This window comes from Magnolia sinica, chromosome 18, assembly GCF_029962835.1.
Source record: "Magnolia sinica isolate HGM2019 chromosome 18, MsV1, whole genome shotgun sequence".
Lineage (NCBI taxonomy): Eukaryota > Viridiplantae > Streptophyta > Magnoliopsida > Magnoliales > Magnoliaceae > Magnolia > Magnolia sinica.
The window spans coordinates 19,263,859-19,280,057 of NC_080590.1; the positions used below are offsets into that span (position 1 = coordinate 19,263,859).

The 16,199-nt window shown below is 40.3% G+C and overlaps 1 non-coding gene across 1 annotated transcript; it reads right to left on the reverse strand.

Annotated features, from left to right (window-relative positions):
* Positions 1-10,030: 10,030 nt before the first annotated feature.
* On the reverse strand, positions 10,031-10,137 carry LOC131234240 (small nucleolar RNA R71). The gene has a single exon (XR_009165644.1). It is a non-coding gene; the product is annotated as a small nucleolar RNA R71 (small nucleolar RNA).
* Positions 10,138-16,199: the final 6,062 nt, after the last annotated feature.

Here is a 16,199-nt window from a genome sequence, read left to right on the forward strand (position 1 = left end):
CCACAAGAGCTCGCGTCTTGTCTCCCCAAGGTGTCCATCGAGGCCACCTCCATGTAGCTCTTGAATAATCTGCTCCCTTAGAGAACTTTGGGGGATGCACAATCGATTCTCTTTGAAGAGGAAATCATTCTATATATGAAGGTCACTAGGGTGACCTTCTTGGCACTTTATCTAAGAATCTTTGAAGTTCTCATCCTCGGCATACAGCTTCTTGAGACAGTGGAAGCTGACCACCTCGTTGCTCATTGTAACAAGTAGTGATGTACGACGGCTAAGTGCATCAGCCACCTTGTTCTGCTGCCCTAACTTGTGCTTCAGAACGAACATGAATTCCAGTAAAAACGCAACCCGTATAACATGCACACGATTCATGTTAGTCTGACTATTAATAAACTTTAATGCTAGATAGCTAGTGTATAGAACAAACTCTCTTTGAATCAGATAATGGTGCTAATGTCATAGGACTTGAACAACTGCGTACAACTTAAGCTCATAAGTCGACCACTTCTTTCGGGTTTCGCTGAGTTTCTCGCTGTAGAAGGCTAGCGGCCTGCCTTCCTATGATAATACTCCTCTAATTCCGACGTATGAAGCATCGCACTCAATCTCAAACAATTTATCAAAATTAGGAAGCACCAAAATCAGTGTTGTAGACAAACGATGCTTGATCTCACGAAAGGTTTTATCAGCTTTATTGGTCCACTGGAACGGTCCTTTTTTCATGCAATCTGTTATAGGCACGACTATGGTATTAAAATCTCACACAAATCGACGATAGAAAGTCGTCAACCTGTGAAAACTCTTTACTTCATGAATGTTTGTCGAGATCGGCCATTCCCTAATGGCTCGCACCTTTTCATCGTCCACATGGATGCCTGTGGACATTACAACAAATCATAAAAACAACAGGCTGTCATTTAAAAAACTACACTTCTTCAAGTTGAGGTACAACTTGTTAATTTGTAGGACCTGCAACACCTGCTTGAAATGTTTCATGTGCTTTGTCTCATCCTGACTATATATCAATATGTCATCAACATATACTATTACAAATCGGTCAATGAACGGTTTTAGAACTTGATTCATCAAACGCATAAAAGTACTTAGTGCGTTCGATAAGCCGAAGGGCATGACCAGCCACTCATACAACCCTTGGTCTTTAATGTCTTTTTCCACTCATCACCGGGTTGGGTATGAATCTGATGGTACTCGCTCATTAGATCTAGTTTAGAGAACACCTTGGTCTCTTCTAGCATATCGAGTATGTCGTCCAACCGCAGTATTGGGAACCGATATTTGATGGTAATTTTGTTGATTGCCTGGCTATCGACACACATGCACCAGGTTCCATCTTTTTTTGGCATTAATAGTGCTGGTATGGCACATGGGCTCATGCTCTCTCTCAAGAGACCCTTACGGATCAATTCCTCCACTTGCCCCTTAAGTATCTCACACTCTTTCGGACTCATCCGATAATGAGAGCAGTTGGGCAGGGTAGCCCTGAGGACGAGATCTATGTAATGTTGGATGTCCCTCATGGGGTGCAATCCATTAGGTAAATCTTCAAGCCAAACTTCTTTAAATTCGTTTAGTAATAATCTTAAACTTGGAGGGATGTTTGAGGGTTTCTTTTCCTCGCCCTTCACCACTAAGGCGTATACCTCCTTGGTTTCCTTAGATTCCTCCATGAAATCCTTAATGGTTAAGAGGGAACTCTTCTCTACTTTAGAGGCTTCAGGGTGGTTCTCTGGTGCCATAAGAGTAAGGATTATTTTTCGACTATCCTTGACGAATATGTAGACATTGTCTCGTCCCCGATGGGTCGCATCACGGTCCGACTGACAGGGTCAACCAAGTAACATATGGTAAGCTTGCATGTCAACCACGTCACAAAGTATTTGATCCTTATAATTTTTGACAATTGAAAATGAGATAGTGTATTGTTCAGTTACCTTGGTATTATTCACCTTTTTTATCCAGCCGATTGAGTACGGGGAAGGACGTTTTATCGTTGGTAACTGCAACTTATCCACCATCACTCTTGAGACGATGTTCTCGCTACTACCACTGTTTATGATCACATCACAGACCTTTCCGTTGACAGTGCAACGAGTACGAAATATATTGTGTTGCTGTAGATGTAATTCCTTTCGTTGTGTATATAATAATCACCTCATAACTAGAAATTCGCCACGATCATCGCCCATCACTTCATCGCCACCTGCTGTTTCTTCACTGGCTTCTTCATGTTCATCAAAGCCATGGTCTTCTTCTGCGGCCTCATATTCAGTGCCCTCTTCATTTATAGTCAAGTGTGTTGCGGGACGTTGAGGACAAGTGTTTGATAAGTGGCTTGGTTGGCCACAGCGATAACAATTGTTCGACCTTCGCCATGCATAAGGATTTAGAACCCTACTCGTGCTCGCTGTTATGGGTGTTACACGTTGAGGTCTGGATGAGCTGCTCCCCGTGTAACTTCCCGGATTTTTGTCAACTTGGAGTTAGACGTCCTCGGGCAATGGGTCTATCATAACACCTTATCGACTTAGGAGAGAGTGATCGAACTTAGTGATGTTAAAGGACCTTAGGATCAAGCCATTCGGTTAATCTAAATACTGAAGTCTTAGCCTAGGGTTAGCTATAGAAGCGACCCCTCTTTGCTCTCATAAATCACATAGAAGCGCTAGGGGCTTCACCTAGGGCCATTTCTATTTCACTTATACCTCATTTTTAATCTGTTATACTCTTTTCACTCTCAAATCATCACCCCATTTTCTTTCCAAGCTCTCAAAACTCAATCCCAAAGTCTCAAATCCCCTTTTCAACCCATCTCCTTCAAAAATCTCACTTTTCACCACCTTATTCTTCAAAATTTTCTAAATACTTTCATATTAGACATAAATCCTAAAGCTCAAAGGATAAAGAACTATAATTAAACTAAAACTTACTATAAATAGTAAATATATAAATAAAATAGATTTTTGACCATTAACCTTTTCAAATATCACAAAAAAACTAGGTTATTTAGATATCTTAGCTTGTCCTACCCCAAAATCATATATTGCATGTTGAATAACTCATTTCGATTTGCAAGATACACTCGTTTCAAAAATCGAGTGGCAGAACCACCACCAGACGGCCGCGGCGGCATCGCCCGATCGGCAGCGCACCGCCGATGCACCGAATTTCGGTGGACCCTCACTGAAATTTTTCGCGTTTTCAAGCCGACTTCAAAAAGTCATATCTCCCTCAATATAACTCTAATTTAAGCGATTCAAAGCTAGATTGAAGCTTGATAAGTCTAGTTTTTTATAAAAATAAATAAAAAATAAAATAAAAATTTTAATGTAGTTAGATCTAGGGTTATGTGACAACTGTTCAAAAATTATTAGTTCGGACAACTGCTACTTCCAGAATTTTTAGAATTTTCTAGAACATGAAATTTAATGAAATTTGGTGGAGATAAAGTAGACTTGATGATGATTACTAAAAAAATAATTAAAATAATATACTAACTAAAAGTGCTAAAAAAATATAGAACTACCAGAGGACCGCATCCTATAGTATAATTTAGGCAAAATTTAGTTAAGTACTAAACTGAATAATCGGTGAATTAAGCTTGGGCCACCATTTTCACAAATAAGAAGGCCTAAAGCCATTAATACCACTGACTCAACATTACTTAAAGACCTAGAAAAAATTCCAAGAGCGTGTTGCTCTCGGGAGTACATTGAAACTCCGTATCGAACATATACAGCACGTCGAGAGTCCGATGACCGTGAAACTATAGGATTATATCTATCCTACCGGGCTTGACAACAATTACGGGAATCAAGCCCAGATAGTGACCAGAAATTCACAACTTGAGCCCTGAGTGAAGTGTGTGAGAAACGCGAATATCTTTAAAAAATGTAATGGAACTTAAGTGAATTGGGTCATTCGCTCATGTGCGAAATTGGGGATTTCGGACCATTAGTTTCTGACCAAACTTCACCTATAGAAAAAGAAAATTTTCCTGCACATATCCGTATACTGGTTGTCCCGATCAAGTAAGTTCGATTGTTGATCTGACATGGATCCTTCACAGTCGATCGGCTTGTCTGATCGCACTGAAATCATATCCTGGCATAGATCCATTGTCAGGAGACTTACCCTACGACGTATGTGAGTTGTGGACCTCCCTATGTGCCCTGTTTGTCAAAAACAGTCGCCCTTTTAATATAACCTAAGTATATCAGGGCCCTAGGGCCATTTGCATCACTTCTAGGCCTATATATAGCCTTTATACCACCCCACCTCTCTCTCATACGAATTTCTCCAAACTCTAGGAGAGAAGAGAGAAAAGAAGAGAAAGGAGTAAGGAGAGAAGTGAAATCCTGGGAGATCGTTGCCGTGATTCTCTCTCACTACTCCACGTACTGATTCACCTCCCCATTTCGCTACGCGATCGGTTTCGGCCTATGATTTGGGTAAGAAATCCTAACCCTAATACCATAGTTGAGATCTAGAATGGTTATTTATCAACCTAGCTAATTGATTTCACCATTTAGAAACTCGACGTTCTGTTTTCAGGAACGTAGAATTTGTACCGAGTCCAAATCGAGTATTCCGACAAAAGGTGCAGACTATAAATGTTTTGTTTATGGTTTTTAATGCTTTCAATGTTAGCTAATGATTTATATTTGACTTGATTGCTACCATATTGTCTTAGATACGACGTTTTCGATATATCATACATGTGTTAACTATATTGAATACAAGATGCATCCCATGTGTTTGTTGAAATGTTTGAATGAACATACAATTGTGATTTGTGCTTGCCATGACTGTTAAGCTAGGATTCATGTTTGTCGAATGCATGATGATCTCCCTGTGTAAGGAATTTTCCATAATATATGTTGTAACTAATCTAGTCTATGCATTTGGTGAAGTGTAACGTAGGTATTTGATAAAACGTTTGAATGAGAAAATGTTGATGAAGTGTATCTATTAAGGGTATTAATATAGGATTCTCAATTACTTTACGCATATGTCTAGTTTCATTCATATAATTTTAATTTCATCTACGCGATTTATGATAGAATTACAAGTGTATGGAACATGAGCAATGTGTTGGATGAAATGCTCAAATGAGGAACTTGCTTGGATTATTTGTCAAATGCTGAAATGATTATCACATGTGTTTACTTGTTACATCTGAGTAGGATTGGGGCTACGTCGTAGTCCAAGCAATCGGTAACAGTCCCCATTCAGGTGGCTGAGTTAGTCTCGCCATCTTTAATATATTTGACGAATTCGGGTCACACGACGATTATCGACAATGGTTAGTAAACAAAGGGTGCTTATGCACTCCATGTCGATTAAGTCAGCGTGTGCCCTTACCAATCGAACTTATCTAATAAACTGATTGGTCCATTGTATGTTCACCATGTATGGACACCACTGCTTGAATGTAAGGTACCCCTTATCGATGTAAAGACCCATTTTAACCATGGTACCACGATCCGCTAAGACTCATGAACCGAGTATGGTGGTATGAGACACCGTGTTCAAGCAGTCGGCCTACACCGAGGTGATCAGTTACCCTATAGTGACCAGTGAGCAACACAGACTTGTGAGCCGAACATGGTGGTATGGGACACTGTGTTCGAGCTGTCAGCCTATGCCGAGGTGATTGGCCAACCTGTAGTGTCCACGAGTATAAAATTTGAACTTACATATCGACTGCTTTCCATTGGGAGTGATGACTCCAAAACTTGCCTATTGTATGTATTTCATTAGGAGTGACGAACCTAGATGGATCCTTCAGTTTAGGTCAATGATATAAAGAGATGTACCTTAGCTTCTCAAATCTGCTATATGAATAAACTAAATTAATTACTGGGCTAACATGACCATGCATAACACTGCATTAGTTAGGATGTACTTTAAAGGCGTAGAAGTCGCACAAGAGGCAGGGTGGTCATATGCGATATGGTGTCGGCATCACTTGTTGAGGGAGCTTTGATGTGAGAGCATGCATCATTACTTGCACTCCATTCTGCATTAATAAGAGTAATTAGGAAGTGATTGTTATGCTGCTTTATTATTACTGCTTGATTGAATTAATAACATGTTAACCTTTACCTTATAGTACCACTGAGTTGATCACTCACTCCCACTCTGGGATGGTGTTTTAAAACACCAACCAGACACTGGTTTAGATGCAGATAATGATGAGGTTTACATAATGGAGTAGGATTTCATGGACGAGGAGGAGGAGTTCTTCTACTGTCAGCTTTTAGGCGGGTCTATGTAACCTTGTACTGCTTTGCCGAGTTACTGGGAGACTTGTCTAGTTAGACATATTATATTTTTCCATTTTATCTATTTTGCAACAAATTTTATATATATTAAACCATATTACATTATCATACTCTGGAGATTGAGAACTTCTTACTTATTTTAATACATATATGTCAGACTTCGGCTTATTCAATTACATTATCTCTATAGTATGATATGATGTTTTAGTATAATCTCACTCATGTTACTGCATTGGTATAGACGACATCTAAACATCATTATCTATGTTGCATAAGTGATGTGCTGAACTCGGGAGTAGAGCTTTGTTTGACCCACGAAATTCAGGGCGTTACACCCCTTATCACGATTTGTGGTTGTAGGAAGTTGAGGACGTTCTTCTACTAGATCTTTTCCTTATGCCAGCACTGAATCTTATGGGAAACTCGTCATGGGGGGTCGAGTTGAAGGATAGGGACAAGCAGGAACTCTTGTGTTGAGGGTCAAATATTGCATATCAGACCCAGTTGTTGCCTAGATTTATGAACATAGTACCATTTAATAGCCCATTTTAATCATGTTTCTGTTGCAAGGTGGAATTGCGAGCTGGGATTGGATCGGGATGCTAAAAGCATGGAATTAACGTTCCAAAGACACCAGAGCAAGGGACACACTCCAGAGAACCAAGTCTGAAGAATTTACATGCCAGGGATCCAAGAAAATCAAGTCATTCACGTTAAAGAGGCCCGAAATTGGTGAAGAATGCAAGATCACATAGTTCCCGCCATCTGATTGGCTCAAAACTGCATGCATGGCCTGAGGGCCATAAATTAACCGTACATATCAAATTTTAGCCCTCAGATCACTATGGAAGTGGCCCAACAGTTAGATCAGCCCACAGAACAACGATTTGGGGCCCACCTGATTTTGGATATGCCTTGATTTTGGTCTCATCTCCTTAAATTAGATGAGAAGTCAGATGGACGGAGCAGATTTCTGTAAAATATCAAGGTGGGGCCCACTTTACATGGTCGGTGCACACAGCAGGCGTACGCCCGCTGTGCACTGGACCAGGATCTCCAGGTCAACAAAGGAGACCCGTCTCCTTCTCCTTCTCGAGCACGGACAACCAGCGGACGCACCAGCGTCCGCCGATCTCACATAGTGGGGCCCACCTTTCATCCAGATCATCCATCTGAACCGACCATTGAGTCCAAAGGGAGGGTGTGACCAACACCTAAGTGTCATTTTTTCACAATACAAATGTCTGCACGTTCCCAGCCGTTAAACGTAGGATGAATGGCGAATTTAATTAATACAGTGGGCCACACAAGAACCTGCAAAACCCACTCGTTCCTGACTAAATTTTCACGAGGATTTCAATGGACAGTGTGGATTTCTCATAAAACATCACTATGGGGCCCACCGAACACGTCAGCAGGTCTGCGTGAGCCTTACGGGCGTCCGGGAAATTCGGAGATTTGAGGGAGTTGTGGGTCACGATCATCAATCTTTTCGAAGATCTGAACCGTACATAAGGGAGAGAAGGTGGCCATAACACCTTCCAAGAAGTCATTTTTGAGAAATATATATTATCAGCCTTCCAAACATAGGACGAACATAAGGGTTTTCGCGGTACAAAAATAGGGTGCGCGTACGGGACTCTTCCTGCGCAAGAAAAGAGTGCGAAAGCTTCACCGTCTTCACGGCCACTGACTTCCTTCAGCTATAAAAGAAAGAGAGAGAACGGGGGGGAGAAGGGGAGGAAGATTCAAGGCTTGGACGATTGCAAGAGAGAGAGAGGGAGCGAAGATACAGGGTTTGTGTTTGAAAGTTTTAATTTTTATTTGAAAGATCAAGCCCAATCATGTTGGGCTAAACCTCTTAGCTAGGGCTAAGAGGTGAAGCTTGCAGTCTGATGGGAGAGACTTTGCTTGTGCCTATTATTTAGACTGACTGATGTTGATTTCTGTTCAAATTAAAAGGAATACTTTCAGTTATTTTTAATGGTTTGTTGTGACCGGAATTACAATAGATCTGTGATAGTTTTGAGTATTTCTTCCTCCTTTTGATGTTTATGACTTCAGGAAGCCCTGTTGTTCACCATCGTCTCATGGGCATGGTCGGATGACGGTACCCTTCCTAACCTTCAGGCATTGTTGATTGGTTGGTAATTAGTTCAATTCTGTTGTTTGCCTTGTCTCCTGGGCATGGTTTGGTGATGGAATCCATTCTAATTCATATACCTTTCATCTCGTGAAAACTAGATCAAATAAGTTCAGTTTAATTTTCATGATTCTTGATGCAGGCATAAGATCTCCCTGATCTCTACAAGTGGATCCTCCGAATCCTTAGTTTCCTTCCTTTGAATTCCTTAAGTTATTAGATAATTATTCGACAATTATTCCTTAAATTCTATTTAGTTTAGATCACATCTTAGTCTAGTTCTAGTTCTACTTAGTTTCAGATAACGTACAGGTATCAGTCCTTTGGGATTCAACCTCGGTCTTACTGAGTTTATTACTACATCACAACCCTATACTTGGGGAGTGAACAAGTTTTTGGCGCCGTTGCCGGGGACTGACGGCTACGTTTTCTGAAATCAACTAGTTTTAAGATTAGTTTAAGATTAGGATTTTTCCTAACTTTAGGTTTAGTTTTTCTGATTCCAAGAAACTAATCTGTTTCCTATTTTGTAGGACCTTGACATTAACTTCTAATTTGGTAATTCTTTTCCAAATCCTCTACTCTTTTTATTTTTAGAATTAGGGTTTGAGTTTTAAAAGTTTTCTAATTCTAAATTCTTTTAGACTCTAACTTTGTTTCTTATTTTATTTTTAGAAATTTTCTATTTGTAGACTTTTTGTTTAAAAACTAACTTTCATATTTTGTAGGCCTTTAAGATAGAAATTTCTAATTCGGTAAGTTCTTTCTCTAATTTCTATTTTTCAGTTCTCTTTTAGTAATTTACTTTCTAGTTTAGGACCTTCTTCTTTTTGAAACTATTTTACTTCTATCTTTGTTTTTAAGGATTTTCTAATTCTAGACATTCTCTTTAGAAACTGACTTGTTTGTTCTCTTTTGCATGTCTTTAACTTAGGGACTTCAATTTGGTAATTTCTTTCCAACTCTCTCTTTCTTTCTAGATTTTCTTTTTGTTTCGAATTTGATTGAGGGTTGCGAGTGTTTCATGCCCAAGTGGGTCCATGACAACACTCGACGTCTCTTGACTGAAGGAGGATTGGTTGAGGGGTTGACTATCTATCGCAGGACTAGACACCACTCGAAATCCCCTGAGTTAATTGAAGTAATGGCTGAGAACCAACCTCTTCTACCTCAACCCAGGGTGGAGGACATTCAGGATGAGAATGAGGTGCATTAAGCACCCCCGCCTCGTACTTTACGAGATTATCTACAACCAGCGGGAGTGAATATGCCCTCATGCATGATTTTTTCTGAAAATACAGGACAAATAGACATCAAGCCAGGAGTTATCTAACTCCTTCCCAAATTCCATGGACTTGAATCAGAAAGTCCATATTTACATTTGAAAGAGTTCGATGAGATTATAACTACATTATATTTTCCTAATGTATCTGAGGATACAATCAGGCGGAAACTCTTTCCTTTTTCCTTAAAAGAGAAAGCTAAGACGTGGTTACATTCACTGCGTCCTAGATCCATTGGCACATGGAACGACATGCAGAGGGAATTCATAAAAAAATTCTTCCCACATCATAAAATGATTACCCTCAGAAAAGCAATCATGAACTTTGCCCAAAAGGAAGATGAAACATTCTTCCAATGTTGGGAAAGATTCAAAGATTTGGTCAGTTCATGCCCACAACACGGATTTGAAACGTGGCGCATTACAAATTTTTTCTATGATGGACTGACATCTTCCATGCGCCAAATGGTCGAGACAATGTGTAATGGAGAATTCATTAATAAAAATGTTGACGAGGTATGGGATTACCTCGATAGTCTTGCTGAAAAAACACAATCATGGGACTATTACCCAAAGTCGAACACCACGTCTAGGCCGACTCAATTAAAGGAGAAAGGTGGATTATATCTCTTGAAAGAAGAGGATGATCTCAAGTGTAAAGTGACTACACTCAAAAGAAAAGTTGAGGCCATGGAAGGAAAGAAGGATAAGGTTAATGAAATTGTTTGCGGCATCTGTGATTGCAACATTCATACAACTGAAAATTGTCCTACAATACCCGCCTTTCGAGGAGTGTTGAATGAACAAGCTAATGCCGTAAACAATTATCAAAGACCTTTTACTGGACCTAACTCCAATACGTACAATCCAGGTTGAAAAAATCATCTAAACTTTAGTTGGAGGAATGGACAAACGGCTACTCCTCAAGGTTTCTTCAAGCAAAATCCAAATCAAGTGAAACCTCAAGAGGAACCGGTTCAAAATTCCATACAAGAGCTGACTCAGGCAATGCGGGGAATTACAGATTTTATGCAAAAGATAGATTCTCGTATGACGGTTATAGAAAAGGGGATGCTTCCTGCACAACCTCTCCCCAATCCTAAACCACAGTACGAGATTAATGATCCTAGCTCTTCAAATCAGATGGGGCACGCTAAATCTATCACCACTCTTAGGAGTGGAAAGATCGTTGATAAAACTCTTCCGGTTAGACTCGAAAAGCCTCAAGAACCAGAAGAGGACAACAATGATGGATCTAGTGATGCCCCACAAAAATTAGAATCGGAACTTCTAGAGAAGCCAGTTGCTCCGTTCCCCCAACGGTTGGTTTCACCAAAACCTCTCTCTAACTCTCAGGATATCCTAGAGGTGTTGAAATAAGTGAAAGTCAGCATTCCTCTACTTGATGTCGTAAAACAGATACCTTCATATGCCAAATTCCTGAAAGACTTATGCATGACCAAACGACGGCAGAGTATTCAAAAGAAGATCGTCTTGACCGAGAAAGTGAGTGTCATCCTAAAGTAAGACATGCCACAGAAATTCAAGGATTCCGGTAGCCCAACCATATCATGTGTAATCGGGGACCATCGAATTGATCATGCACTTCTTCACTTAGGAGCGAGCATCAATCTGATTCCCTACGCGGTATATAAACAGTTAGGTTTGGGTGAATTAAAACCTACCCTAACTACACTACAACTTGCTGATCGCTCTGTTCGTGTACCAAGAGGGATAATTGAGGATGTGTTGGTCCAAGTTGATAAATTTTACTACCCTGTAGATTTTATCATCCTGGACACCGAACCCGTCAATAACATAAGCACTCAGATCCCCGTCATTCTTGGCCGCCCATTCCTTGCCACTTCAAATGCAATTATCAATTGCAGGAATGGTGTCATGACTATGTCTTTTGGGAATATGACATTGGAGTCAAACATCTTTTTCAATAACGGTAGAAACTTAGAGGAGGATGACGATTTCTATGACATTAACATGATTGACTTTTTAGTGGAAGATACGGCACCTCTAACCTTATCCTCCGACCATCTAGAGACATGCCTGTCTCACTCCTATGATTTTGATGATGACATGATTAGGGAGACGTGCGCCTTGCTTGATACTGCACCGGTACTTGAAGTTAACCAGTGGAGGCCATAATTTAAAGAATTGCCACAAACCGATGTAGTGCCTCTACCATCTAACCTCAAGCCGCCGAAGCTTGACCTAAAACCTTTGCCCTCTGATTTGAAATATGCCTATTTAGGTCAAGATGAGACATACCCGGTGGTGATCTCTGCCCACCTGGAGAAAGAACAAGAGAGTATGCTCATATCTACTCTCATTGAGCATAAAGGAGCCCTGGGATGGATGATAGCGGACCTCAAGGGAATCGATCTCTCAATTTGTACTCACCGCATATATCTTGAGGATAATGTAAAAACCGCTCGGCAACCACAACGTAGACTAAATCCAAACATGAAGGAAGTGGTTAAGGCCGAGGTTCTTAAACTATTGGACGTGGGTATCATATGCCCTTTATCTGATAGTCAATGGGTGAGTCCAACTCAAGTGGTCCCTAAGAAGTCCGGAATCACCATCGTAGCCAATGCTAATAATGAACTCGTGCCAACTAGAGTCACTACTGGTTGGAGAATGTGCATTGACTACAGGAAGTTGAATACCGTCAAGAGGAAAGACCACTTTCTTTTACCATTCATTGATCAGATCCTGGAAAGGTTAGCTGGTCATTCCTATTACAGTTTCCTTGATGGGTATTCGGGCTACAACCAGATAGAGATAGCCCCGAAGACCAGGAAAAGATCACATTTACATGTCCCTACGGCACCTTTGCCTACCGAAGGATGCCATTCGGACTATGTAATGCCCCTGCCACCTTTCAGCGATGTATGCTTAGTATCTTTTCTGATATGGTGGGGCAATATCTAGAGGTCTTCATGGACGACTTCTCTGTTTACGGTCCATCTTTCAGCAAGTGCTTGGAAAGTCTTAAATGTGTGCTGAAAAGATGTGAAGAAAAGAACTTGGTACTTAATTTGGAGAAGTGTCATTTCATGGTTCAGAAGGAAATTATCCTTGGGCATATCATCTCGTCCAAGGGAATCGAGGTAGATAAGGCAAAAATCGATCTTATCTCTAACCTACCTCCACCCAAGAACATCAGAGACGTGCGATCCTTCTTAGGACACGCAGGATTTTACAGGCGATTCATAAAGGACTTTAGTCTCTTCTCTCGTCCTTTATGTAATCTGCTTCAAAAGGATGCTCCGTACGAGTGGACTGAGTAATGCCAGGAAGCTTTCACCAAGCTTAAGGGCATGTTAACCACTGCACCTATCATGCAGCCACCCAACTGGAGCCTTCCTTTTAAGCTTATGTGAGACGCTTCTGATTATGCTCTTGGAGCGGTTCTAGGCCAGAGAAAGGATAAGAGACCCTACGTAATCCATTATGCGAGTAGGACTTTAAATCTGGCTTATGTGAACTACTCAACTATGGAAAAAAAACTCTTAGCCGTAGTGTTCACCTTGGACAAATTTATGTCATACCTGATCGGATCCAAGATCATTATCTATACAGATCATGCGGCACTGAAGTATCTTCTTTCTAAGAATGATTCTAAGCCCCGCCTGATACGATGGATCCTTCTACTCCAAGAATTTGATTTGAAAATTAAAGATAAAAAGGAAGTAGAGAACGTAGTGGCCGATCATCTGTTTCGCCTTAATACCTCTGATTCCCCTAAGATGACCCATATCAACGACTTGTTCCCTGATGAACAACTGTACAGAGTCTCCCATTCACCTTGGTTTGCTGATATTGCTAATTATCTTGCTACAGGTGCCATACCAACACAGTGAGCTGCGCAAGATAAGAAGAAATTCTTCACCGAGGTGCGTAACTTTTTCTGGGATGATCCTTATTTATTTAAATATTGCCCAGACCAAATCCTAAGGAGATGTGTACCAGACGATGAGCATCAGAGCGTCATCTCCTTCTGTCACTCACAGGCCTATGGTGATCACTTTTCTACTAAACAGACCACGGCCAAGATTCTGTAGTGTGGCTTTTACTGGCCCACTATGTTTAGAGACACTCATGAGTTTTGCAAAGCTTGTGAGTGTTGTCAGAAATTGGGAGCATTGTCCCGTCGAAATATGATGCCCTTAAATCTCATCCTTATCATTGAAGCATTTGATTGCTGGGGCATCGATTTCATGAGACCATTCCCTCAATCATTTGGAAATCTGTATATTTTGCTCGCCGTGGATTATGTTACTAAATGGGTCGAAGCAATTCCGTGTCGAACTAATGACCATCGCATGGTCATTAAATTTCTAAAAGAAAACATCCTTTCTCGATTTGGAACGCCTCAAGCCATCATTAGTGATGGGGGCTCACGCTTTTGTAATAAACCATTTGAGAGCTTAATGAAGAAATACAGTATCTCTCATAGGGTGAGCACCCCGTACCACCCACAGATAAGTGGGCAAGCTGAGATTTCTAATAGGAAAATTAAACACATTTTGGAGAAAACGGTTAACCCTGATCGTAAGGATTGGTCAATCTGATTGACCGATGCCTTATGGGCATACCGTACTGCCTTTAAAACTCCTATTGGAATGTCTCCCGTTAGACTTGTCTATGGGAAAGCTTGTCACTTGCTTGTGGAGCTGGAACATAGAGCGTACTGGGCGATCAAAAATCTTAATTTCAATCTGGACAACGCTGGCTCGCTACGCAAACTTCAATTGAATGAACTTGAGGAAATCCGGAAGATGCGTACAATAATTCGAGAATTTACAAGGACACGATGAAAGCATTTCATGACCAACACATTTTACGAAAATCATTCACGCCTGGTCAAAAGGTCCTTTTGTACAATTCTCGATTACATCTCTTTCCGGATAAGCTTCAATCTCGTTGGACCGGCCCTTACATTGTTGTTACTGTTTTTCCTCATGGGGCCGTTGAGATAAGAGATCCCGACAATGGCAAAGAGTTTAAAGTCAATGGACATCGATTGAAACCATTTGTCGAGAAATTTGATTCAGAGGACATGTCCATGCCCCTGACTGCTCCTGTTTACCAGGATTGATCTCCTAGTCTGATGGAGGTATAGGTAGGTTTATCGCTTTCATAAGACTATGGTAGTTGCTTTATTTGTCTGGCTGAAGACGGTAAACTTAGCGCTCCTGGGAGGCAACCCAGCTCTTCATTTCTTTTCGTTCTTATCATTAGTTAGTTCAATGTTTGTGGGTAACATTACTGCAAACCCTCATGAGACTACAACTCGTCCACTAGGGGCAACCTAGGGGTTTAAAGGCTTGTTGCATACGCTAAATGCAATCGATAGCACCTACGAAAGTGGTATAGGTAGGATTTTTTTTGTTATTTTTGTGTTGCCTTCTCTCTCGTATTGACCAACACCCATGCTGCGATCTCTTGGAAAGTATCTCTCGATTCATCATCCAGGTACTATCTTCCCATCACTTCATATTTACTTTTCGTTGTCCCAAGTGCATTGCATGCTCATATCATTTACATTGAGGACAATGTAGATTTTAGGTTGGGGGTGGGAGATCAGGTGACCTAATTAGCATTTTCTTAGTCTTGAACAAAAATTTGTGAAAATTTTTAAATTTTTCTAGAATTTTTTGTGAATTCGAAGTGATTTTGACATCCAACTGTGACTTAGAATTTCAAGATACGTGATGTTGGTAATTTATGACTCTGGGATTCAGTTATCTATTAGAGTTCACAATTAAGTTCGAATTGTTACTCCATAATTAGAAGTTTCAAACATTGATTGAGTCATGATTTCACAGGACACATCTCGCTTACACATTAAGATTTCAGTTCGGCATTGAAGGGATAACTTGGTGCTCACTAAGCATGAAAAGAACCGGCCTGAGAAAATTGAAAGGATTGGGCGAATAATCTTCACCATAGGTTTGCTCCCTATAGGTAAAGGTTCAAGTTCCCAAAGTAACCAGTCGGAAAGGGGTAGGCAATGGTCTTCACCATAAGTTTGCTCCCTATAAGTGAGGATTCGATTCCCCTTCTTGGCGTTATTTTTTTTAAAAAAATAAATAAAATAAAATAAAATAAAATAAAATAAATCAAGAATTAAAAGAATAAAAAGATAATGTGTAAGGCGAAGTTGGGTTATCGTGAATTTTCTTATTGGTTACCGATAATATCTTTAAATAGAGAGGTGAATCTTAATGTTGATAAGTCGAGATTAGACTATACATCCATGGAATTCAATGTTTAGAATTTTTCTAACTCCTGGAATAATACTTTGAACTTGATTATGAAGGTTACCGTGCGCCTGAGTCTAAGAGAAAGTAATACCCAACATTCATGAATCTGAGAATGCTCATATTTGGATTATTCTGCAAAAATCACTCGAGTTTATAGAAATTGTTCTGTAATTCTCAACTTA